At 36.9% G+C, this 24,565-nt stretch overlaps 1 protein-coding gene and 1 non-coding gene across 2 annotated transcripts in view; one reads left to right on the top strand and one right to left on the bottom strand.

Annotated features, from left to right (window-relative positions):
* LUZP2 (leucine zipper protein 2) overlaps positions 1 to 24,565 on the bottom strand; it is a 462,794-nt gene that overhangs the window by 35,642 nt on the left and 402,587 nt on the right. The gene's annotated exons all lie outside the window — the stretch shown is intronic.
* On the top strand, positions 2,531 to 2,653 carry LOC131823023 (small nucleolar RNA SNORA9). The gene has a single exon (XR_009350472.1). It is a non-coding gene; the product is annotated as a small nucleolar RNA SNORA9 (small nucleolar RNA).

Raw genomic sequence — 24,565 nt, 5'->3', positions numbered from 1 at the left:
AAAACTGACAACTGACAATGAAGGGATGGTGGTACCTTAAAGAGATGACATAAATGAGATGCATAGAGCCTGTATCATTGTCAACCAGAGACCAAGAGAAGGATACAGAGGAACTGAAACAATGAGAAGTGATGGGCACCAAAGGCCACTATTAGTAGGGATGAATTCTGCCAAAGCCTACACATGCACTGGCCTATCCAGAGACCAAACCATGGTCTATATCTTCCTTATAATGAGGACATAAACGTGAGTGAAATGACTGGAATTGTTTTGTTGACTTAATTTATTTCCCAGGGTCCTGACAGAAAAATGAAATAATGATTTTTTTTTTTTTTTTTTGAGAGAGCAAGCACACATGCATGCACGTGGACAGGACAGGTGGGGAGAGCAAAGGGAGAAGGAGAGAGAGAATTTTAATCAGGTTCCGTCTTCAGCATGGAGCCCCATGTGCGGCTCCATCTCATGACCCTGGGATCATGATCTGAACAGAAATCAAGAGTGGGAGTCTTAACCAACTGAGCCACCCAGGTACCCCTAAATTGCAAACTTTTTAAAGGCAAAGAAAATGCCTCTTTTATCTCTGTAACTCTTCACAACTAGCATCAACATTGACCAGAGGAAGATGTTTGATACTACTTAGAAGAACAGACACATCACAGAACTCTTTATACTGTATTTCACCTGAACTCTGTGAGGCTGGTGGTATTCGCTCCATTTCTGAGGTAAAGAAACTGAGACTTTGAGATGTTCATGGAGCCACCAAAATCAAAATGCTTTTGGATTATACTGTTAATGATTAACCCAAGCTGTAATATTCTGATTTCTTTCTATTTCCAACTCCATCTTAACACCTCCTATTAGACATAGTCGTTGACAGGATTCAACTACTATATATGACTATATGTCTCTCCTCACCCTCAATTTACATAATAACTCTCCTCAAGCCTCTAGTTTCTGTATTATGTGCTACTGGTAAAAAGAGAGGGGGCTTCTACAGAGTACTCTTTCTCTGGAGTCCGGTTTGCTACAATGTACTTTAACTTCATTAAAGTCTCCTTCAAGATCAAGTAATTGCTTTAGCTCTTTTTTTCTTTTTAAATTGGGACATAAAAATTACAAACGATTTGAAGAATATAAACACTCATATGTATTTACTAAATTAAATTTACCAAATATATTATTTTTCTACATACTCAGTACTTTGATCTAGTAAAAATCTCTGAAAATTTTATAGATTGTTGACAAATGGAAGTGATAAGGAAAGGTGGTATGAATGCCATCGACCTATAATTTTCCAAGAATCATCCCTTTTTAAACTTTAGCTCACAAATATAAAATGAGACAAAGTGTGACCATGAAAAACTCTATGTGGTGATAGTTAAAAACAATGTTGGGGAGACTCAGAATGTTAGAAAAAGAAAAAAAAAAAGGATGAAAGAAAAAAGCTTCCTCCTTGTTCTACCTCCTTTATCCTTATGGTAAAATAATATGCTATAATACAAATAAAATATATCACTAGCTAATATATAATTTAATGTCCTTCTTGTTCTGGGCTCCTAATTCTACTAAAGTCCTCCTGTTTTACTTCAGCAGAAAATACACATCCTTTTCTTTGGTTACCTCTTATTTCTGAATAACAGCTTTAACTTGAAAGCCCAAAGCTTCCTGACATTCTGCTTCTCTCTAGTTCTTCAGTCTCAGATTGTTTACCAAAGTTAGATGATTGCTAAGAGGAAACACAGACCCTCTTGTGGGATTCTGTATAATAGAGTTATCTCTAAATAAGAGTCAACAAATCATTCCCTAAAAACAAACAGAGCTGACTGGATTCTTAACAAAAACAAATCCTGGAGTGCGCCCAAATCTCCTTTTGGTCTAATGTGAGCAGAAGTTGTCTGTGATAAATTCTATAAATACGTACTATTCCAATTATGAAAAATTATTTTGTTGGACAGGACCCCTTGTGGCAACCTCGGGGTGTTCTGTATCTTCTGAAGGAGTCACACATTACCCTCTCTGTGCTTTTGTTCGATTTGCTTTCTGTCCCAACGTGCTTTCTCCTCTGACTCTGTAATCTGAGTCTTACCAGTGCCAGTGGCCCCTGCTCAGTCACTACTTCCTTCTCAAATACCTCGTGAAGATGGCGGTGGGTATGGTAACATCACTGTGATTCCAAGGGAGTGAATATAGATGCAACAACTAATAACTTTTCCAGGAGAGGAGATATTAGAATAAAGTTATATGCCAATTTTATGATATATCTTCATGTCCAAGTGGTAAATTATGAGGAAGAAAAAAGGTGTATTAGAATCTCCATTTTTGCAGAGAAGAAAATTAAAACTCAGATAGTGGCTAAACCATTTGTCCAAAGTCATAATGTTCCTAAGTTTGGTGCAATATTAGGGTATTAGTTTTCTACTGCTTCTATGACAAATTACAACACACTGAGTGGAAAAAAGCAAGGCTAGCATCTCAAAATTCTATTGGTCAGATATTTGACATGGTCTCAGTGAATTAAAATCAAGGTTTCCTGTAAGCCCTCAGCATGCTTGGGTCTGCGGTGCTCTTGTGCATGCTTGAAAGAACATTTTGAAATGGTCTGAGGCCTTTCCCTGTTCCACTCAGAGCAAGGTTACAGAAATTTCAAACAGTTGATTGCTTTCTTCCATATCTGGTGTGCTGGGTATCGTCAAGATCCGTATTCTCTGATGTGGTAACCACTTACCACATATGGTTAGATTAAGTTAAATAAATTATAAAAAATAAAATAAATAAAAATCAAGGTTTCAACAGGACTATGTTAATTTCTCAAGAATCTGCAGAAGAATATAGTCCTCTTTCACTAGCTGGGGGAGCCCACTCATGCCCTCCAGCCATACCTTCCACCCTCTGTCTGCAAACTAAGCAAATCTCTCTCTCTCTTTGTCTTCCATAGTCACAACTCCCTCCTTTGGCTCTTCTTGCCCACTTTTAAGATTGCTTTACCTTGCGCCCCTATAGATAATCCAGATTAATCTCCCCATTTTAAAATCAGCTTATTGGCAACTTTATTTCTGTCTGCATCCCAGTCTGCTAGAAGAACGACATCGGAACAGGTTATCTCACGAAAATTTAACTAAGTACAGTTTGGAAAACTACCATGAAAGATTCCTTTTGATTGCTTTGAGAGTAGGGCACAGTATAGTGAGCGGACCCATCGGGAGGGTCAGGTAAGTTTTCCTGAAGAAGCAGCCTTGAAGACAAACCTGAAGAATGAGCAGTCCCCCAGGTGAGGAGGCCAGGCAGAGCCTCCTGAGTGAGGGAGAAGAGTAGGTATAGGATTGAGGGATAAGAAAGCTTTCTAATTTTAAGGAACCCAGAGGAAGCAATATGCCTGAGGAAAGATAAGAAGTGATGAAAATCCAATCGGAGTGGAAGGCATGGGTGGCTCATTAATGTCTGCCTAGAATTCTCTCTCCCAATTTTGACTCTTAGCTCTACCCCCAGAGGCATCCACATTTTTTTTTTTTCAACATAACAGTATTCATTGTTTTTTGCACCACACCCAGTGCTCCATGCAATACATGCCCTCCTTAATACCCACCACCTGGCTCTCCCAACCTCCCACATTTTATATAGTTACAGCTTTCTTGTCCATCTGACCCCGCACAGATGCCCTCTGTTCCCCCTCTACTACATCCTCCACAATGCTCATAGGGCAATGTGGTGAAAGACAAAGCTGAAGGTGATTGTGTTGATTGATCTTCCTGATTCATTTCGCCTTTCAGCTTAACATAACAATTCCTGGGACAGAAGGAAACAGAAGCTCCTTTAAAGCCTTCCTCTACCTCTCTTTTTTTTCTTTTTTTTTTTTTTTAATATTTTATTTATTTATTCGACAGACAGAGATCACAAGCAGGCAGAGAGGCAGACAGAGAGAGAGGAAGGGAAGCAGGCTCCCTGCTGAGCAGAGAGCCCAATGTGGGGCTTGATCCCAGGACCATGACCTGAGCGGAAGGCAGAGGCTTAATCCACTGAGCCACCCAGGTGTCTCTCTACCTCTCTTTCTATACCTGCCTGTTACCCAGTTACTTTTCTCACTGTCAGTACTCCAAACCTCACCACTCACCATTTTCAAACAGTCCCTTCTTCTCTTTCCTCTCTTGTTCACTTGTGTGTGTAAACACATGAATACACACATGTGTCTGCACAGGGTTTTTAGGTCTTGCATTATTCCCAACAGTCCCCTTCTCTGTTCCTCAGCCCATGGTTACTTCTACCTTCCCCCAAATCCTTTTCCAGATAAATTCCCACTTACGCTTGAAACACACTTGGGAGTCTAACATGCACTAATGAATCTTTCCAAATTCTCCCATGGAAGATCACATTTTTCTTTGCCTTCTGTCCATCCCTAAGATTTTTTATCATCGACATACGTTAGTTTTCATTTCTAATATGTATAATTATCTTTCTCCCTTACTATACTGAAGACTCTGTTAGAAATCATTTAGTTGTAAGTTATATAATCCCCAACTAAAAACAGCCTAAACACTAAGAGTTATTTTCTCACATAAGAAATCCTAAAATACAGGCGCCTGGGTGGCTCTGTGGGTTGAGCCTCTACCTTCTGCTCAGGTCATGATCTCAGGGTCCTGGGATCGAGCCCCACATGGGGCTCTCTGCTCAGCAGGGAGCCTGCTTGCTCCCCTCTCTCTGGCCGCCTCTCTGCCTACCTGTGATCTCTCTCTCTCTCTCTCTCTGTCAAATGAAATCTTAAAAAAAAAAAAAGAAATCCTAAAATAGAGGAGTTCTTGAGTTGGTTAATTTCATAATCCAGGATGTCACCAGGATCCAATAATTTTCCATCTTTCTGCTTCTTGTTTTCAGAACACTCCTACATAATTAGGAGATGGCTACAGCATTTCTAATTTAATAACTTTCTGAATTATTCTTTTGGCTATAAACTTCCATACATCCACTACATATTTTATCAGTTGTAGATGGTAGAGTCCAATTAATAAAACAATTAAAAAATTATTAAATTAGTCCCCAAGAGAAATTATTAATTCAGGAGACCCCAATATATCATAAAGATATGCAAGTCTTCCAAGAACTCAAAGTATTCATATTCTTAATGGTTGTACCACAGCAGCAGAGAGGAAAATAATGTCTGCAGGTGATTAAATGTACAACTAAAATTCAAGCACTTGATAACAGCAGAATCCATTTATAGGTATCTAAACCAACACCAGGAAAACAACTCTACAGAGATGACAACAGGAAAAAAAAAAAAAAGACGTAATTAGTGAAACACAATAGTTACATAGTGCCACAATAAAGATGATTCCACAAACCAAAAAGAGTGGAATTTTGGAGTGACTGGCTGATTCAGTTGGTACAGCATGTGTATTTTGGAGTGTATTTGTATGTGTTGTATGTGTTTGTATGTATTTGTATGTGTATGTGTATTTTGGAGTGACTATGCTGATTCAGTTGGTACAGCATGTGACTCTTGATCTTAGGGTCCTGAGTTCAAACTCCATGTAGGGCATAAAGCTTATTTTGAAGAAGGAGGAGGAGGGGGTAGGTGGGGAATCGAATTTGTCCAAAAAAACCTGATATTTAGGTCCAGAAAATTAGTGTCTAAAAATAGGTTGGGTATAGCTGGTTTTCCTGGAGGAAAATGTGGTCAGTTAAAAATGGGGAGAGGAATGATCATACTTTATTAGAAAATCAGAAATGGAAGATGTTCATTCTTGGACATTTCTTTTAAAAAATACTCAGAAAATAACTTTAGCTATATGAACAAAGTATGTGGTATAAGACAAAGTAATTTGCTCCAAAGTAAAGGTCTTTTGTTGTTCCTTTGTGTCTATCGTACTAAGACTATTATGGGACTAAATGGGAACCATTCCCATTTTTATACATTAAAAATGTTAGACTTCAAAAAACAGTGGTTTCCAAAAGGGTCTGGAACCTTTATTACATGCTTGATGCAGTTCACAGATGGTTATTAACACAGGTGGAACTTATGAATTTCCTCAAAATATTATGAGACTTTAAATAATATTCTATAAAAACACCCTCTAGGATGTGAAACTCTTAAGTCATTTTTAAGAAGGTTAAGTATGTGACACTAAATCAAAACAACACGCCTTTCTGCTCATATTTCTTGCTTCTGAGAGTGGCTTCAAGAAACCTTGAAAATGAGGTCTCCATAATATTAGCTTCAAAGGTGTGCCTGAAAAAACCTTAAGCTCACTAACTTATTAGATAATCATTCATTCAGTAAGCAATCATTTATCACTTCCTGTATTGGTGCTAGGCACTGCAGTAAATGCTATTAATAGAGGGATGAATGAGGAAGGAAGAGGGATGTAAAAATGAACAAGCAAGATCTCTATCTTCACATACTTCATTCTCATGGTAGAGTACGAGGCAGATCTTTATCTAAGTGCTACCTATATATTTATTAAAATGGAAAAATGAAAAAAAAACCTGGAAATAAGGACATACATGAATCGATTATAGTGTATATCTACAAGGAAATGATACATAAAATAATTCAAATAAAATTTATACTGAATTTTAATGAGATGTTATTTCCACTCATACAATGTCAGCCAACTCTACCACTTTTTGTGAGCAACCTGATATCTCTGTAATTCATTTTACTCATATGAAAGATGAGGATACATTCTATATGATGGTGGATACATGCAGTTATACAATTGTCAAGATACATGGGATGCCTGGGTGGCTCAGTTGGTTAAGCAGATGCCTTTGGCTCAGGTCATGATCCCAGCATCCTGGGATCGAGTCCCACATCCGGCTCCTTGCTCCGTAGGGAGCCTGCTTCTCTGGCTGCCTCTGCCTGCCTTTCTGCCTGCTTGCGTGTACTCTCTCTTTCTCTGGCAAATAAATAAAATCTTTATAAAAAAAATACATAGAATTAACACCACCAAGAAATCTAATGTAAATGATGGGGTCTGGGCGATATAATGAGGTGTCTATGGAGGTTCATCAATTATAACAAATGTACCACGTTAGGGAGAGGTGTTAATAGCGGAGGAGGTTGTATTTGTGTTGGGAGGGCACACAAGGGTATATATGAACTCTCGGTATTTCTGCTAAATTTTGCTCTAACCTGAATCTGCTTTGAAAAATGAAGTCTATTTAAAGGGGGGGAAAAAGGATAATACTGGATTATAACCTAAAATCTAAAACAAATATTTATGAGTCCATTCTAATATCAATAAAATAAGAAGTGGGGGGAGGACAAATATTCCTTACAGAAGAATTCTAAGTAATATACACATAGGCATTCCCTCTGTAATAGGTGAAACTTAACTACCCCTCCCTTAAGTGTAGGATAAACTTAATGATTTATTTCCAAAGAATAAAGTATGGAAAATGACAAGTGCTAACTTTGTGGAGAAGTCTGGCAGGTACCATCTTTTTTTTTTTTTTTTAAGATTATTTATTTATTTAACAGAGAGAGATCATAAGTCTGCAGAGAGGCAGGCAGAGATAGAGTGGGAAGCAGGCTCCCCGCTGAGCAGAGAGCTCAAGGCAGGGCTCAATCCCAGGATCCTGAGATCATGATCTGAGCCAAGGGCAGAGACTTAACCCACTCTACCACCCAGGCACCCAAGGGACCTGGGAAAATGTTAATCAGGATTTCTTAAGTGCCCAGAAAAGCAGGCTGGCATGCATAGGACCCTCACCCTATTAATAATAATAGGAAATTTAATCCCTAATCCATGGAAGTAAAATGAATGCTGGTTTTACAAATGGTCAACATTGTAGGAAGAGGATAGGAAATGTTGCCTCTTGCGTCTTTACACAGTATTGTGGGAACTCTCTGTTATCTCCATCCTTTGATAGCAGGTGCCTCAGGTAGTGAGACAGGTTTATATATATATATGAGTGTGTGTGTGTGTGTGTGTGTATATATATATATATATATATATATATATATATATATTCCAGCAGGAATGATTCCTGAATGGATTAGAGTCCAGTGGTAAATTTGGTCATGGAGAATGAGCAGTGACAAAATTAAAAGCTGTCAAGGATTCAACGAGATCACATGCTATATTCTGGCATTTTAATAAAGCCTGGACAATAAACATAGATTATTCTGAAAAACTAAACACTGCTGTGTCTCAGATAACTTAAATATGGTAGCTTTATCATCATCTATGAAAAAACACTCATGAACATTCACAGTTTATATTTGTTTTAAAATAAAATTAGAATATTTTACATACAATATTGGAAATGAAACGCCCTGAACCCCAAGCTCACTTTTCTTTGACTCTGTCTAGCCTTAAGGGGTATAACTAGCAAGAGTGGTAGGTTGGATTAAGGCAAAGTTGTTCCCATCATGGATACTGAAATTCACGATATACACATGACTAATGATGGAGTATGAAAAAGAGCACGTGTTTAATATGGAAATTCATAGCATTGCTGTCACTAAAATGAGTATGTTTACTCTCTATGACAGAATGATTCTACGGGTGTGAAGAAGTTTTAAGAGAGATATAGCATCTCATGAACACATTGTAATTTGGGCAATGAGGAACTATTCTTTCTCTCAGATTCCTTCTTCATTAATTTATTAATTTGTTGCTTCATTCATCAAATATTTACAAATACCATTAGTTAAAGGTATTATGGTGAACTTTAGAGGAACTAAAATAATGAAGATATGCCCCAGGTCCTCAGGAATTTACTGTTGTGAATTAAACCATCAGGTCCTCAGGAATTTACTGTTGTGAATTAAACCATCAGGTCCTCAGGAATTTACTGTTGTGAATTAAACCATCAAACTCATGTTCATCTAGTGCTATCACTAAAATGTTTCCAGAAGCAACAAAGACCAATTTTTGCATATAATGGAAAGATGGACTCAACTGATATTTTGTTATCTACCTACTTATAAGAAGCTAACATTAATTGAATATTTCTGAGTGTGCTTTAAATGCATTATCTCATTCAGTCTTCCCTAACAACCCTACAAAGTATTATTTAATACAAAGTATTATTATTGTGTTGTATGCGATAACTTTCCTTTTTTTTTGAGAACAGATTCTTCAAGATATCAAAGCACTTGCCAAGGATTAAATCACTTAGGAAGTAACAGAGCAGACAACTGAATTCAGGTTTAACTGAATAGAAAATGTTTATGGGTTTTTTGTTTTTGTTTGTTTGTTTGTTTGTTTGTTTTTACCTTTTGGGCTCTCTATTCTAGTCTATTGGTCTACAGATCTGTTTTTATGCCACTACTATATTGTTCTGATTACTATAGCTTTGCAATGTAGTTGAAATCAATAAGTGTGATGCCATTGATTTTGGTCTTTCTCAGAATTGCTTTGGCTATTGGGAATCTTTTGTAGTTCCATACAAATTCTAGGTTTGTTATTTTCCATTTCTGTGAAAAATGCCACTGGCATTTTGACAGATTACACTGAATCTATAGATGGATTTTGATTGATAGTATGGATATTTTCACAATATTGTGTCTACAGAAAATGTTGAACCATTTCAAAAGTTATCTTATAAATTTATCTCAGTGGTGCAGATTCTATATGTAAAATCTGAATCGATAGTATGTGGCAGATCAAAATAGAAGGCTCACAGTGCCTTTCAGCAACTTTACTGAGGTTATTAGTTTTGACAGAGTCTCTAGAGTTTTTCATGTATAGGATGTCATCTACAAACAGAGACTTTCTTCTTTCTTTCCCAGGTGCTTTTTATTCTTTTTCTTGCTAATTGCTCTGCCTAGGACAACTAATTCAGAGGGAACCTCTTTGTTTTGTTTCTGATCTTGGTTTCTCATAGTTGAGTATGACATTAGCAGCTATGGACCTGTCAAATGTGGTCTTTATTATGTTGAAGTACCTACCCTCTATACCCAGTTTGTAGGGATTTTTTTTTTTTAATCATAAAGGGATATGGAATTTGTCAAATGCATTTTCTGCATCTATTCAGATGATCGTATGATTTTTAAATCATTTACTGATTTGTGAGTGTTTAATCATCCTTGCATTTCTGGGATAAATCCCACTTAATCATGGTGTATGATCCTATCAAGGCAGGATTGAATTCCATTTGCTAATATTTTGTAGAGGATTTTGCATCTATGTTCATTGAAGATATTGGCCTATAATTTTCTTTTCTTGTAGTGTCCTTGTTTGACTTTGGTACCAGGGAAATGCTGACCTAGTCTAGATTTGGAAGTATTCCATCTTCTCTTTTTTCTCTTTGATAAAATTGGTAGTAATTCCTCTTTAAATTGTTGACGGAATTCACCAATGATGCCATCTGGTCCTGAACTTTTGTTTGCTGGGAGGGTTTTGATTACTGATTTACTCTCCTTAGTAATGATTGGTCTGTTCAGATTTTATATTTCAGCATGATTCAGTCTTGGTACATTGCGTATTTCTAGCAATTTATCTATTTCTTCTAGGTTGTCCAACTTTTTGGTGCCTGATTGTTTGTACTAGTCTGTTATGATCCTTTTTATTTGTGTGGCATCAGTTGTAACACCATTTCTTTCAATTGAAATTTATTTGAGTCCTTTCTCTTTGTTTCTTGGTAAGTCTAACTGAAGTTTTGTCTATATTATCTTTTACAAAAAAAAAAAAATCAGCTCTTAATTTCTTCTGTCTTTTCTATCATCTTTTCAGTCTCTATTACATGTATTTGCTTATTATCTTTGTTATTTTTTTCTTTTCTGTTAACGTTGGGTTTAGTTTGATCTTTTGCTAGTTCTTTGCTAGGTATAAATTATGTTGTTTATTTGAGATCTTTCTTTTTCTTTATGCAGGTGTTATCACCCTAAATTTCATTTTATTTTATTTAAAGAGGTTATTTGTCAGAAAGAGAGAAAGAGAGTGAGTGCACACAGGCAGGGGGTGTGACAGGCAGAGGAAGAAGCAGGCTCCTCGCTCAGCAAGGAGCTAGATATGGAACTCAATCTCAGAACTCTGGGATCATGACCTGAGCTGAAGGCAGATGCTTAATCAACTGAGCCACCAGGCATCCCTCTAAATTTCCTTTTTAGAACTGTTTTTGTTGCATCCCATAAGTTTTGGTGTATCAGGTTTCCACTTTTATTTGTCTGAAAAAATATTTTTTTAAAATTTCTATTTTGATTTCTGTTTTGACTCATTGATAGTGCATGAATACATTGTTTAATTTTCATGTATTTGTGGATTATCCAGTTTTCTTATGATTTTTTTATTTCATACCTTTGAGGTTAGAAAGAATGCTTGTTATTATTTCAATCTTCTTAAATTTATTAAAACTTGTTTCGGGGGCTAATATATGATCTATTCTGGAGAATGTTCCGTGCGTGCTTGAGAGGTATATGTACCCTGCCATTAGATGGAATATTCTGTAAAATCTGTTAGGTCCATCTAATCTAACATATAGTTTGAGTCCAATATATCTTTCCTGTTTGGATGATCGATGCATTGTTGAAAGAGGGCTACTAAAGTCCCTTACTACCATTGTATTACATTGTGGTCTGTTCTCCCTTCAGATTTGTTAATATTCGTCTTATATATTGAGGTGCTCCTATTTTGGGTACATATTTATTAATTTTATAATCCCCTGATGGATTGGCCCCTTTGTTATTATATAATGGCTTTTTTGGTCTCTTTTCATAGTCCTTGGTTGAAAGTTTATTTTGTTTGATATAAGTATAGCTATCTCTGCTTTCTTGAGATTTCCATAAGGGTAGAATGTCTCTTCCCATCCCTTCACTTTCAGTCTACACGTGTCCTTAAAGGGGAAATGTGTCTGTTGTAGGCAGCATCTAGTTAGGTCTTGCTTTTATACCCATTTTCCTACTCTGTGTCTTTGAGTGGACAGTTTAGTATGTTTTAAAAGTAAATATTGATAAGTATAGATTTCCTATTGCCATTTTGTGAATTACGTTCTTGTTGTTTTGCTATTTATTCCTTTTTCCTTTCTTCTGTCTGCAAGGGGTTTGTCAGCAGAGCCACAGTTTCAGATGTAAAGTGCTGGTCAGGCTCTCGGAGTCTAAAGCCAGATACACATGACTTCAAAACCTCAGTGGCCAATGACCTAGTTTTGAGATTTAAGATGGGTCACTAACTTCTCTAATGCCTTAGTTCTCTCACTTATAACATCAGAATACTAGCAGTGCCACCTCAAAGTGTTTTTCTGGATTTTAACTGAGAAAACTTGTGTAAAGACCTCATCAGTAAGTCAGTTACAGAACAAGTACTCTATAAAATTTAAGTATTGTGATAACATAAGAAGCAGTGCATATTTAAATGTCCATTCCTTTTTGTAAGAATATCTCTAAGGTTCTAAGTAATGTGCATTTTGAGACGGTGATTTGGTGCAGAAGATTTGGCATAAAAAACCTGGGTTTGTGTTTCAGTACATTTTTAAGTAAAATAGTTCCAGTAATATCTGCTCTATTTATTGTGATAATCTGATAAATAGTAATCCTATAGTAATCACCATAAAGGACTATGCAAATTAAATCCATTACTATTATTATTATTGAGCAAGTAGAACTTATGCAATAGCCTACAAAGGAGAAAAGTTTGGTTTTTGAGTATACTTGATTTGAAAAACTTCCTAGGTTAGGTAGGTACAGACACTCAGAAAATATTCGTGCTTTCATAAAGAGGAGATCAAAGAGGACTAAACATGTCATAGGAAAGCCTAACACCAGCATTCTAGGAGATTCAAAAAGACTGTCTACAATTTCACAAAATCCTGAATATCAATGTGTTTCATATAGTGATGAAAAGCAAGGCTGCTATTTTTAATTTTCTTTGAAACATTTAAATCCAACTCAGTGCATTGAGGGTGGATCAGGATGACAATTCTCTGGTCTTTCATCAAATCTAGTGCAGAGAATAATTACTTTCAGCAAATATAAAGATCTTATGTTTCCTGTTGTTTTTGGAAGTCCTTTTGTGGAAATTCTTTTGATGAATGCACGTATTGTTTTCTTATTTCCAAACCCCATATAGAATTCTGTGATGGACACTTCCCCAGAGTTAGAACACACAATGATACTTCATTAGAACAAATAAGTCTGAAACTAATAATCTCTAGTTTGTCCTCATAACAACTTTTGAGGAACATAGTATTATCTCCATGTTGCTGGTAAGAAATTGGTTAAAAATCTGCCTTTGTTGCACAGCTGATTAGTAGCAGAGCACAAATTCAGATCCAGGCAGTTTGCCTATAGAATCTATGCTCTTAAACACTAGCTATACTATATGCCCAATATTGTGCTATAAATTTAGCATTTATACATTTTAGTTTATTAGGGTCATTGTTTTGTATTGTTAGCTCTGTTTCAAAAGGAATAATCACAGTCTCCAGTTTAATTTCTCAGTATCTCATATGTGCATTGAATAAATGGCAGAAGCCAGGATTTACAATCGATTTGTTGAATTCCAAATTCTGTGCTTTTAATACATGTTCATGGAACTGAGTATCTAACATTTAGTTGCAGAGTCCAACACAGGTTTCCAGGACAGTGATGATAAAGGGAGAGTCCAGCATATCAGAGCACCCAACTAAGGGAACTTGATGATGCTTAAAAAGGACCATGGGAAAGAAGCATAAGCCTGTAACTGAAAAGCATTATTAGCGTCTCTCTACATGTACATGATACTGTATAGGCAGAATGGATTAGCATTTAACCCTATCTTTTAGAAGTTGGTTTTAATACATTGGAAATAAGTGAATGTTAGGTGATTTTTATCCCTTACTACATATTAATGACAAATTTACATTTATTGGGATACAAATGAGTTGCTAATTTTATTTTGGACTTACTATTAATTTTAATTTATATCATCTTTGGCTATATTTTCTTTTCTAAATTCATTTTGCTATATTTTCTTTGCAATACCTCATTTTATTGGATCTCATGTTTCCTAACTTCATCTCTCTTGAGATATTTTTTTTCCCCCGAGAATTGGGGGAAAAAGTAGGGTACCAACAGGTGTGCTATGGAGGGAATTTAGAAATCGGAATTAGCACAAAGGATGGGTGTTCATCTTTTCTGATGGCTGGAAAAGATTCCATTGTATACATGTACAACATCTTCTTTATCCATTCATCTGTTGAAGGACATTGGGAAATAACTTGAGGGTTGAGGGGGTGATGGAGTAACAGAGTGATGGATACTAAAGAAGGCACATGTTATGATGAGCACTGGGTGTTACATGAAACTCATGAATCATTGAACTCTACATCAAAAACTAATGATGTACTATACAGTGGCTAACTGAACATAATAATAAAAAAAAAAAAAGAAAGAAATTGGAATTGGGGTATATGTGATAGGTATAGACAAGTTTTGCCAAGACATTTGTCTAGAGGGACAGGAAGCTTCTCCAGAGTCAGAAAGGGCCTAACTTTCCCTGACGAACTGAAGGCCATTGGGTAGCATCCCCTCTGAACTGTCCTTCATCTACATCAAAATTTATCCATAATTTCCTTCATCTTAACCAACTTTTCTTCCGAGTTGTTATGTCCCTTCCTGTTCTCTACATTCAACTCTTCACCTAGTGATCATATTCATATCCCTTGGAGTTTCTTCTAGAATTCTGACTACTTAATATAGGTCTCTAAATTTTGTCTTCATTATCTTTATTCCTTCTCCCTTTTTTCTTTCACCAAAAATGTACTCAATCTCCTTCCATTCTGTTAAGAGGCTCCCCCATCCATTTGTCCACTTTCCTCCTCTTCACAACTTATTTAAAAGAATCAACTCATTATCTCATACTTCCACATAAATCCCTCCAATATATTTTATCCTTTGCATTTTTCAAATCCATCCCCTCCTCTCCTTTCCCACCACCATGGGCTCACCGTCTCTCCCCAAGAAGATACTTTTAATCTCCTAAAAATTTTGTTTGCTTTTATCATCTTGTCCTCCTAATCATTCTCTCTGTATTGCCTCAGGTGTACGTTGCTTTATTGCACTTAGCAGATACTGTGTCTTTTACAAATGGAGGTTTCTGGCAACCCCACATCAAGCAAGTCTCTCAGTGCCACTTTTCTGACAGCGTCTTCAAGTCCCTGTATCACATTTGGTAATTCTCAAAATATTTCAAAACTTTTCGTAATTATTGTATTTGTAATGGTGATCTGTAGTCAGTGATTATGACTTGCTAAGAGCCCAGATAATGACTAGCATGAGTTTTTTTTTTTTTTTTTTTTTTTTTTTTAGATTTTTTATTTATTTATTTGACAGAGAGAGAAATCACAAGTAGGCAGAGAGGCAGGCAGAGAGAGAAGGGGAAGCAGGCTCGCCGCTGAGCAGAAAGCCCGATGCGGGGCTCCATCCCAGGAAGCTGAGATCATGACATGAGCAGAAGGCAGAGGCTTTAACCCACTGAGCCACCCAGGGTCCCCATGAAGTTTTTGTTTTTGATGGCTAGCATTTTTAGTAATATTTTTATGTGGGTGGAGTTATTCAGAATATTTTGATGTGAATACCTGTCAGAGTTTGCAGTTATTCAATATTTTTGCTTTCCAAAAAAAAAGCAAAGACCTTAAAATATTTTAATTCTGACCACCCTCTCACTATTTACAAGCTACTATGACAGTTTTAAGTCAGTAATGACCACTGATTTTTTTATTACATTAAAATCATTACAAGTACAGATTAATAGACTGACAGTTGTTTTAGCTCAGCCTATTGAAGATCTTATTCTACTACTTTCTAGCTTCCATCATTGCTGTTGAAAAGTCAGGTGTTGGCCTAATTGTAATTACATTCTGGGTAATTATTATTCCATTTTTTATAATGTGTCTGCTTACTTTTGAAGTTTTTTATCTTTTGATTATTTTTTGCAAGACAGCATTTTTTAAATTAAGGTATATACTTTTTAAAGACATAATGCTATTACATATTTAATGGACTACAGTATAGTGTGAATATAAATTTTATATACGCTGGGAAACAAATGTGTTTGGCTCACTTTATTGCAGTGGTCTAGAACCAAACCCATAGTATCTCCGAGGTATGTCTGTACTGAAATTGTCTTCCTAAAATTGTAATTTTTCAGGTTTCCTTTGCTTAAAAAGAAAAAAAAAAAAAACCTTTTGGTAGATTGTCAGTAGCTGCAAGATATAAGAATAATGAATGAATAATTCGTGGAGAGGAAAGGAAGCACTATTGATGTAAAATGATCAAAACAAGCTGATTGAATTCCTTATATGCTTTTCTACTGCAAGGATAATAAGGAAATATCCCTTGCAGAAAGAGTTTTTAGGATCAAGAATTATATTGAATCTAAAGAGAAAAGAAAAATTGGACAATGATTTCTTTTTTTTTTTTTTTTAAGATTTTATTTGTTTATTTGACAGACAGAGATCACAGAGCAGAGAGCCCTATGTGGGGCTCGATCCCAGGATGCGGAGATCATGACGTGAGCTGAAGGCAGAGGCTTTAACCCACTGAGCCACCCAGGCGCCCCTGGACAATAATTTCTAATGTCTAAAATAAAATGTCCCTTGCACTGATGATCAATGGAGGGGATGGGACACTGAGGTAAGTCTTACCTATGAATAGCCAAGTGGTAACTAGAAGGTAATCTAAAATGCCTTTGAAATAACTCAGTCTCTGTTACATTGGAGGCACCATGAAACTTATTGCTATTTGCTGGGTGTCTAAAAATGTTCATGAATATATAGGAAGGGAAAATGGAACCAGTCTTACGGTTCTCCTCCTGTGGGTCCCAACACCTTGTGTGGCAACACAGGGAGTGATAGGGACCAGGCAGCACAGCTTCATGAAGCCTCTGCTCACGATATGGCCTCCAGCACGGGGCCCCTGCAGTCCCTGCCACCAGGAAGCACTGGAGGGTGGGCTCTGCCAAAGGGGCAGTGAAGTAGAAGCCCAGGGGTAGATGAGCAGGGGAGCTTGTCATCTAAATCTACGCCTGCATAAGTGGAAAGGAAGCCAGAAAACGCAGCAGGAAATAATCTTCAGACAAAAGGGAAAAGAGGGGCAAAGGAAAAACAGGAGAAAATGTTTAACCCAGAAACTAAAGATAATTTACTGGCAGGAAATGGAGAAATTACAAACAAGGAAGGTCCAGCCTCTGATGAAGGAGAGGGAAAAAAAAAAAAACTGAGTCTGACTACAGCATAACCATGTCTTACGGATGGTGCCGGTCTCTCTTATACAATCCAGAGGAATATTTTTTATCAACTATTTTGTACATGTAAATCTTTTAGTAGCTCCAGAAACATTTTTAAGAAGGAGAGAATCCTGCCTCATCCCATTTTTTAAGTCTAATTTTTTTTTTTTTTTAAAGAGGCAAAACCATTTGCTGGTTGTTTATTTTTGATACAATCAGAAAATAGTGGGATATTGAATATGGGAGGTTTTGATTGTCTTGATTATCATTCCACAGATGGGGAAGTAGTTTTATATCCTATAATACACAGCACACTATATGGCAATTTGGAGCCACGTTCCTTTTTATTATGCCTTGAACATTTTAAATTACTTCTCTTCTCATCTTCCTTTTAGTAGAGCTATTTTCTAAGGAAAACCATTCCTTTGACCTTGGCTCTCCCTATCAGAATTTCATGTACTCTGTAGCATCTTTGTTGTGGTAGTTCAGTTTACCTCATAACTTTGATCATGTGCTGAGTATGTGGTGTAGATGGTTTTGTGAGTTAGGGGGATTTATGGCACAGCAGCTTATCAACATTTGAAAGTATTTGCACTTGATAGCCTCTTAAGAAAAACATTTGCCTCCAAATTTAAGCTGGAAAGTCACTGGAATAACTGCTTAGAAAAGAATTACAACCACATACCTTCTAAATATTTTGGTACATACATTAATCATGTACAAATTGAAACATCTGTGTATTGGTCCTCAAGACAATCATTAAAATCTTAATTATGAAAGAAAATAAAAATAAAATGGAACCTGCTAGCCATTCTTTTGTGACAAAGAAGATTTTCGGTAGTGAGGTTTTCTCTGAATATTAACATGATTTCCTAGACTTCCCTAAAATAACATTTTGACCAATAATATTTTGTTCCTATTTTAATTTTAGGATGATTGAATGAATTATGTCTTCCTGTTGTTAACAACTGTCTCTGGAAGAACTTTATAAAGATACTCAACTGGCCAACTTCCTTTTTAAGATTTTACTTATTTATTTGACAGAGATCTCAAGTAGAGAGAGATGCAGACAGTGGGGGGGGCGGGAAGCAGGCTCCCCACTGAGCAGAGAGCCTGATGTGGGGCTCAATTACAGGTCCCTGGGATCATGACCTGAGCCAAAGGTAGAGGCTTAACCCACTGAGCCACCAGGCACCCCTGAACTAGTCAATTTCTCTGAATAATATTCTTATTATATAAGTATCAAGGATCAAGAATAAATGAAAGCTAATGAGAATTTGGTTTCAGACTATTCCAAGATACAAACCTGCACACCAGTACTATAAAATATACCTCAAAGGTTCCTTGTGGGTTCAATTTTCATATTTACCAGATCAAATATGTATCTTATAATTTTATAATATAATTTTACAAGGGGGTGCCTGGGTGGCTCAGTCGTTAAGCGTCTTCCTTCTGCTCAGGTCATGATTCCAGGATCCTGGGATCGAGCCCCACATTAGGCGCCCTGCTCAACGAGAAGACTGCATCTCTCTCTCTCACTCCCCCTGCTTGTGTTCCCTCTCTCACTCTCTCTGTCAAATAAAATCTTAAAAAAATATATATATAATTTTATAAATATTATGTACATCTATATGATGTATATTCATAAAATAACATGTTTTTTATTTTAAACTGAATTTTTATTTTCTATATTTAAATTTTATTTGATTATTCATTATTTTATGTTAATTTCTAATTTAAATTTATTTTTAATTTTTAAATTAAATTAAATTTTATTTTAGTTATAATTTTATATATTATATTATATATTAAATTTATATTATATTTATGGATTTAAATTAAATTAAATTTTAATTTTAATATTCATTTATTATTTGTATTATTATTAATTATTTAATAAAATAAAAATATTTTAAATATTTTTAACAATTTAGCTTCATTGCCACATACATGCCATATCTGCTGCAAAATAATCAAAGAAACTCTTAAAACTTCCAAGGACCAAAAATGCAATCCAAACAAAATTCCTTAGTTGTAATATTACAGTTTATGAAAATTTTTAAGTGTATGTGTTCATGTTTATCCTTATAATAACCCTGGATATAAAGATACAAAACATATTATGTAGCCTGGAAGAATGCCAGTAGTTGGTAGACGTGAAAGCTGGTCAAAGAGTGAGCTAATGACAGACAACTGGTAGAAAACTAAATCTACCTAAAACCTCTGAGCTAGTTGAGAAATCTTCTTTTCTCTAGGGAAGTGGGGGAAAAGGGCAGGCTTAATTCTCAGACTCCTTTCCCATTCTTAGAGTAAGGATTTTAATAGTTCTCAACCTTGAATATAAATTAGAATAATCCGGGAGTTTTGAATAATCCCCCCAAACTAGCCTGCTCTTCAGGTGGATTGTATCAGAAATGTGAGTGTTGACACTCCGGTGTGAGTGAAACCTGCAGGGATTAAAAATGCAGCCTAGGTGCACTGCTTTGAGAGTTCCTGGAAATTGCATTGCAACAGATTTTTGGCAGAAGAAAGGGAAACACAAATCCACTTTGCTTTAAACAGCCGGGCACCAAGCAGAATGCAGTTTTCGCTTGGATGCCTTTAAGCTCCTGAATAGGGTCACTGTTGACTGCTGCCCTAGAATGACTTTGACATTTTTAACACACCAGAAAAAATAAAACAAAACATAAAAAACAAAAAAACAAATCATCCTTGTCCAATTAAGTAGATATCACAGTTGTGACCTTTACCAATGTAAACTAGAGCTAAATCCAAGACAGTGAGTTACATGGAAAGAAAAAGAGAAAAGATAGAAGATGGTCACCGCCTGGGGTAGGGATGAAATTCCGGATTTTCATCACACAATTTCTTCATTGTTTATCAGCATTATTTATCTGGATTGCTTTTCCTTTCTGTGTCTTTCAGTGTTCTTCTTTCCTTATGGCATTTACTATTGTGATCACTGACATTAAATGTACTGTGAGAACCCATCCATACTATTATGCTAAAAAACTATAGTTATATTCACTTGGATAGATACATTGTATACTCACATATCAACAATAAAACAGGCACACAGTTTTTGTTTTAATGTCATATTTTATACTAAAAAGTCTTCTTTAAATCTTCTCAATATGTTATCCCAGTTATAATATATAATACTTATTTCCTATTTTTATTGTTTCTCAGTGTCAGACACTAATACATACAGTGAATTCTGTATGTAGATTTTTTTAAATTAATTCTTCACATGAGCTCTGTAAGGTTGGTGCTGTTATTGTCTCTATCTTACATATACAGAGATTAGTCCCAGAGAAGTAATTTGATCCAGGTTTCAAAGTTAGAAAATTGCAGAGAATGGATTTTTACTTGATCAGTCTGACTTATGAATCTTAGTTTTCTCTTTGAAAAAACAATTTTCTGGGGTCCCAGGGTAGCTCACTGGGTTTAGCTTCTGCCTTTGGCTCAAGTCATGATCCCAGGGTCCTGGGATCAAGTCTTGCATGGGGCTCTGCTCAGCTGGGAGCCTGCTTCCTCCTCTCTCTCTGTCTCTCTGCCTACTTGTGATCTGTCAAATAAATGAATAAAATTAAAAAAAATAAAAATAAAAATAAACAGTTTGCCTTATATTTATGTTTATTATACAAAGTTTTTTGGATGTTGATGAAACGTACAGCCTAATTACATGGGCAGAAGTCCTGCTGTGCCCTCAAGGGTCTTGGCTAGAACACGTGGGCCAGAAACATAAGCCTTGGGATGCTTGGGTGGCTCAGTTGGTTAAGTGTCTGCTTTCGGCTCAGGTCATGATCCTAGGGTCCCGGGATGGAGTCCTGCGTGGGGCTCCCTGCTCACCAGGGAGGAGCAGACTCCTCTCCTCCCTCTCCCTCTGCCTGTTCCTCTTGTTTGAACTTTCTCTCTCAAATAAATAAGTGAAAAAAAAAAAAAAAAAAAGGAAAATGAGCCTTTTCTCCCTTTGAAGGTCTCTGCCAGATGTGGTAACTGGTGGGTTTGGGACCAGGAAGGAGATGACCCTGTGGTGGGGAGGTGAGAACAACCCAGCACCCCAGGAACCCCCCTGAGGCACAAGACCTTGGAGGCCTGGTGCTGGCAGCGCCACCTATTCATCCCTGCCCAGACCTATGGAGGGACCATGGTTGAGGGGAACCTGTCCTGTGGAGACATCAGCTCTGGAAAGGGAGGATCGAAAAAGGAGGAGGCTGGAAACTGTCTTTACTTACTGTGCCCCGGCCAGAGTCTGGCCTTTTTTGCATCTTCTTTAACTTTCCCAGAAACACTCATAGGTAAATATCATCACCCGAATGTAAAGTGAATCCTAGCTCTTAAGCAGCATATCATGTAGCTGTAAACACCAATGACATTACTATATTAATAATTCATATTTTTTACCTAAAAGTAGATCTCTGGGTAATAGGCCTCCTGTTCTTCTGCCTACATTTATATATTTTCTAAATTATATAAAGTCACATCTAATATTTTATAATAAAATGAATGTAATTAAGGAAAACAGTATAATGGATATATAAAATTGTTAGTTTTTTTCAGAACACACCATTAATTAAGCAGTTTTTACAACTAATTGCTTTGCCTTTTCTCAGCACTTACTGTTCATTTAGCTCTACCACACAAGCAGAAGACAAAAACCAATGAGTATGTTGATCACATATTGTTTGTATATCATGATGCTCAGTTAGCCTATCTTAAAGGTTTAACACACATATACACATGCCACACTCATACATACAGAGGGGTGTGCTATTCACTAACTTAAGGGGTTGGGAAGATCCTGATTTGTAGTGTTTGTCAGTTTCTATGGTATAAATACTACCAATTTCAATCTATCAAGGCGATATTATTGAATATGTATTGGAAAGAGAGATCAGTAGCACAGCATTTCATAATATTTCCAGAGCTTGGGGCCAAAAGACATATTATAAAATCCTCAAGAACAGAAATAATAGCATGATGTAGTAGTTTTGGTATTTACCACATTTGCTTTTAGTAAATTTTACTTGATTGTAAGTGTATGTAATTAATATTTAATAAGGGCTGTGTTTACCAGCCGACTCATACAAATTCTGAAAACTTAATACTCAGTTTTATTTTTTTTAAAGATTTATTTATTTAGTCTAGAGAGAAAGAGAGAGGCAAGCAGGGGGAGGGGCAGAGGGAGAGGAAGAGCATCTTAAGCAGACTCCCCACTGAGCTCAGAGCTCCACGTGGGGCTCGATCTCACAATCATGAGATCATGACCTGAGCTGAAGGCAGAGGCTTAAGAAACTAAGCCACCGAGGCGCCCCTGAGTCAGCTTTTTTTTTTTTTTTTTAAGATTTTATTTACTTATTTGACAGACAAGTAGGCAGAGAGGCAGGCAGAGACAGAGAGAGGAGGAAGCAGGCTCCCCGCTGAGCAGAGAGCCCCATGCGGGGCTCAATCCCAGGATCCTGAGACCACGACCCGAATCGAAGGCAGAGGTGTTAACTCACTGAGTCACCCAGGTGCCCCCAGTCAGCTTTTAAAAGCAGATACCAGTCATGGAGTATTCACCATTCTAAGTTTACACAATGACATGCATATTTGGTTGTTTCGTACTGGTAAAACAGCATGAAAAAGTCATGGTTCTCAGTCCAAATGTATAGCAAAGTGAGGATCTCAACAAAGCCAAGAGATACACTTTTACCATAAACATTCCATCAATTAGACTACACATAAAACCATACTGAATACCATACGGTGTTTCTCTTCTCCGGGGTCCTTTGAGGCCCTCATCTCTTTTCATGCTACACTGTCCTGTCACGTCTTTTAATCTACTTCCAACATTTAATCACTAGCCATGGTGATGATGCCAAATCCTTTTTATCTCCACTTTATCTCTGGGTGTCTTCCCTGAATTCCAGATTCAAATATTTAATCATCTCTGGGATATAGACACTTGACTGTATGAGAGACCCCTAACACTGAGCATGTTGAAAAACAAACCGATCTTGGTTCTCCTCTTGCCTTCTGCATCATAGTGAATAAATCAATCACTGAATATTCTTCTTTACTTCCTACCTTCATGCCTCCCACTTAACCCCACATCACCGCAGTGCTAAGCCCCCATGACATCTTGAACCCTGTTTCCATTTCTGTACCACAGATGGGATTACCATCATCTCCTACATGGTTCAGGGAAACAGACTGTCACTGGTTTGCTAGATTCCACTCTAGATAGGAAGTATTTTATGCAAATGCAAATCAGAGTTCCTGGCTCTTACCTTTGCTCTTTACCTTTCTGTTGGAATGAAATTTTCTACATAATAAATATATAATCTCATAACAAAGACATCATCTCATGTGCCCTTGGATCCAGGTCTCTTTAGTCTTTATCTTTAATCAAAGCTATTTGGAATATGAAATTCCAAATACAAAAAAAAAAAATTATTCTGATATACCATACAACCCTTGAATTTTTTCTCTTGTTCTCTTTTTACAGAGAATTCAGTCAGCGTCCAAAAGGTTGTGTGATTTCAAACTTGCATCCCCACTGATGAGCATGGTCCTGGCATACAGACGGAAAACATTTATTTGAATACTAAGCACTTAATGAGCACTCAATAATATATATTTTCTAACTTCTAAATAAGGAAAATATCCAAGAAGAGGGACAATGCTATGGATTGAGCATCTGTATCATCTAAAATTCCTATGTTAAAGCCCTAGCTCTCAGTATGATGCTATTAGGAGCTGGGCCTTCTGGTGGTCATTAGGTTTAGATTAAGTCATGACGATGGGGCCCTCATGGTGGGATTTGTGCTCTCCTATAAAAAATATAAAGACAGAGATCTCGGGCGCCTGGGTGGCTCAGTGGGTTAAGCCGCTGCCTTCGGCTCAGGTCATGATCTCAGGGTCCTGGGATCGAGTCCCACATCGGGCTCTCTGCTCAGCAGGGAGCCTGTTTCCTCCTCTCTCTCTCTGCCTGCCTCTCTGCCTACTTGTGATCTCTCTCTGTCAAATAAATAAATAAAATCTTTAAAAAAAAAAAAAAAAAAAAGACAGAGATCTCTTTCCAGTCACACATATCTAAAAAAGACCCAGTGAGCACTCAGCCAAAAGCTGTCTACCTTCCAGGAAGAGGGCCCTCATCAAGAACTAAATGTGGGAGCACCTTGACCGTGGGTTTCACAGCCTCCAAATTGGGAGAAATGTGTCTGTTGTTTAAGTGGCCTCGTCTATGGCATTCTGTTATAACAGCCCAAACTGACCAAAACAGAAATACTGCAAGTGTCATTTTAAATGAATTCTGCAGAAACATCATTCTGGGCAGCGAATCATGGGAGCAAACCAAGGAGCTAAGCACAGCCGTCTCCTTTAAGGAGAGAGGAGTATGTGGCCATCATTATACTCATGATATGAGCAGGAGC

This window comes from Mustela lutreola, chromosome 1 (genome assembly GCF_030435805.1).
Source record: "Mustela lutreola isolate mMusLut2 chromosome 1, mMusLut2.pri, whole genome shotgun sequence".
Lineage (NCBI taxonomy): Eukaryota > Metazoa > Chordata > Mammalia > Carnivora > Mustelidae > Mustela > Mustela lutreola.
This window is presented reverse-complemented; position numbering and strand designations above follow the sequence as displayed.